Source organism: Chrysochloris asiatica, unplaced genomic scaffold (assembly GCF_000296735.1).
Source record: "Chrysochloris asiatica unplaced genomic scaffold, ChrAsi1.0 scaffold00225, whole genome shotgun sequence".
NCBI classification, from domain to species: Eukaryota; Metazoa; Chordata; class Mammalia; order Afrosoricida; family Chrysochloridae; genus Chrysochloris; species Chrysochloris asiatica.
The window spans coordinates 3,956,719-3,959,482 of record NW_006408743.1 but is presented as its reverse complement, the minus strand read 5'-3'; the positions used below and the strand labels follow the sequence as shown (position 1 = coordinate 3,959,482).

The 2,764-nt window shown below is 37.1% G+C and overlaps 1 pseudogene; it reads left to right on the top strand.

The window, feature by feature from the left end:
- Positions 1 to 922: 922 nt before the first annotated feature.
- On the top strand, positions 923 to 2,201 carry LOC102814659 (annotated as a pseudogene).
- The last annotated feature ends 563 nt before the right edge of the window (positions 2,202 to 2,764 follow it).

The following is a 2,764-nucleotide window of genomic DNA, read 5'->3' as shown; positions in this document are numbered from 1 at the left end:
AACCTGAGTGGGCCAGGATTCTCAGTGGCTTGGCATTCAAGATGTAGTTACCCTCCATGAGATTTAATATAATGGAATCAACTCTATGATGAAGTAGCTAATGAACTGAAAGGCCAGTTCCTTAGGGGTATGGTGTACTTTCAATATATGGGACATTCAGACAAACTTTGCTTTTTGATCGATCTGGATCTATCTGGCATGTCTTCTGACCTCTGGTTCTTTGATCTTGAGTCAGCAAATTATTATATTACCTTTCCGTCCTGGGAGTCATCATCAGCCTACCTTCTTACTTTTGAGACATGCCTGCCTGCCTGTCATTTGGCAAACCAATCTTGGGTCAGCACTCTTGTAGGTACTTGAATCAGAAGACTCTAACCTGACATCTATCCCACAGACTTGGGACTGCCCAACTCTATAACTGTGTGAGTTATTTCATTGATATATATCTATATCGATATAGATACACATATATAAGCTGTACTGGTTTTGCTCCTATAGAGAAGGAAGCCTAAGAAAATGATGCATTAGGTGAAATTTCAGCAACAGACATCTTTAAGGTGTTAAATATCTAGTATGCCACTTTGAGGACTAAGGTGAACCTGAACCAAACCATGTTCATTTGTTTGTTTGTTTTTCAGTTGTCTCATAGGCATGTGAAAGCTATATAAAGAATAAGCAAAATCACAGAGAAATTAATGCATTTGAGTTCCTCCCTGGCCCACCACTCCCTCCCAGGTCGTGGCTCTCAGGATGTCGGGGATTGAGATCATGGCCAGCCACAGTTGGCCCCCATCCAGTCATTAGGTCCTCTCCAGAGCAGGACCACTACCTCCTCCAAAGTGTTGCAGAGCCTGTTTTTTTCAAACTCATTTGGGAATGTAATCACCTTGTACGGCCTCACAACAACCAAAAAATTCGTTCCTTAACTATATGTGGCCATGTTAGTGTTGAGAGTTTGCCTGCTCAGCTGGTCAATAGATACATTCAGCAAGGCTTCTGTTTTAATATCCTCTGTGTGGGGGAAACTGGAGTTGGAAAATACACACTGATGGACACATTGTTTAATAATAATTTTAAAGACAGTAAGTCTTCACATTTTTATCCACATGTTAGAATTAAGGCTCAGACATACAAACTCCAGGAAAGTAACATGCAATTGAAGTTGACTATTGTGAATATAGTGGGATTTGGTGATCAAATTAACAAAGAGAACTATGAGTCAACAGTGTACTACAAAGACGCATAGTTCAAGGCCTATCTCCAAAAAAAGCTGAAGATTAAGCAGAGTCTCTGTAATTACACTATTCCTGGGTGCACGCATGTCTTTACTTCATCTCACCCATGGGCCATTCTCTGAAGACACTTGATCCCTTAACTATGAAGAACCTGGACAGTAAGGCGAACATTATGCCAGTGATTGCCAAAAAAAACATACAATTTCTAAAACTGAGTTACAGAAATTCAAGATCAAGCTCGTAAGTGAATATGTTAGCAATGGTGTCCAGATATACCAGTTCCCAACAGATGCTGAAACTATTGCTAAAATCAATTCTTCAATGAATGCACATTTACCATTAGTTGTTGTATGAAGTATGGATGAGACAAAACTTGTGAATAATTTGGTAAAAGCTCATCAGTATCCTTGGGGTGTTGTACAAGTGGAAAATGAGAACCACTGAGACTTCATAAAACTCTGAGAAATGCTCATTTGTGCAAATATGGAAGACTTGTGAGAGCAGACTTAACACTATGAACTGTAGCAACGTTGCAAACTGGAGGAACTGGGCTTTAAAGATATGGGCCCAAAAAACAAGCCTGTCAGTGTTCAAGAGATCTATGAAACCAAAAGGCATGAAATCTGTGGTGAGTGTCAGAGGAAGGAAGAGGAGATGAAGCAGATATTTGTGCAACAAGTCAAGGAGAAATAAGCCATATTGAAAGAAGTAGAGAGAGAGCTCCAGGCAAAATTTGAACATCTTAGAAGAGTTCAACAAGAAAAGAGAGTGAAACTTGAAGAAATGAGAAGACTTTTGAAAGAAGAAATAACCATTTTTTTCTAAAAAGAAAGATACTCTGAAATACACCAGAGTCAGGCCTTTGTTGCAACTGGTAGCAAGAGGGACAAGGATCCTCTGATTTTATATAAGACAGTCATTTTACAACTACTATCACAGAAGATCATTCCAAGTAAAATTTATTAAAAGTTAGAAGGATACTTTGATTTTCTTTGCTGTTCTTATTTGCTGTATTATTTATTGGTTCTCTAATAGGTGCATGGGCATGCTAACTACCATTTATGGAAAAATATTTTCAAATATAAGGTCAATACTTATGCCAGAGTGGATTATTGTACTTATGCATTCACTGTTGTTAGCAAATTATCAGTAGTTGGTTTGAGATGAAGCCAGATAATTTCTCTTTTTTGCCAATTCATTGTAACCTAGCATTACACTATACCAAAGAGAACATTAAAAAAGAAAGCATATAGGCATATACATTTCTTTCTAGTATAAATACCTTTTGAAACTGGGTGTGTCACATTTTTTTCATTAGGATGTATTTAACACTTACTACAAACAAGTGTCTTTTTAATGAAAAAATAATGAGGTTGAATAATTATTTTAAAGATCTTGTATATTTCTTTTAAAAGATGACTCTAAACATCTGAAGAGTAACTAGGTTTAAAAATCCAAGTAGCACACATTTCAAGTGATATTTGAATCCAAAGTGCAATCATAGTATTCCCAGAATAAATGGTTTCTAG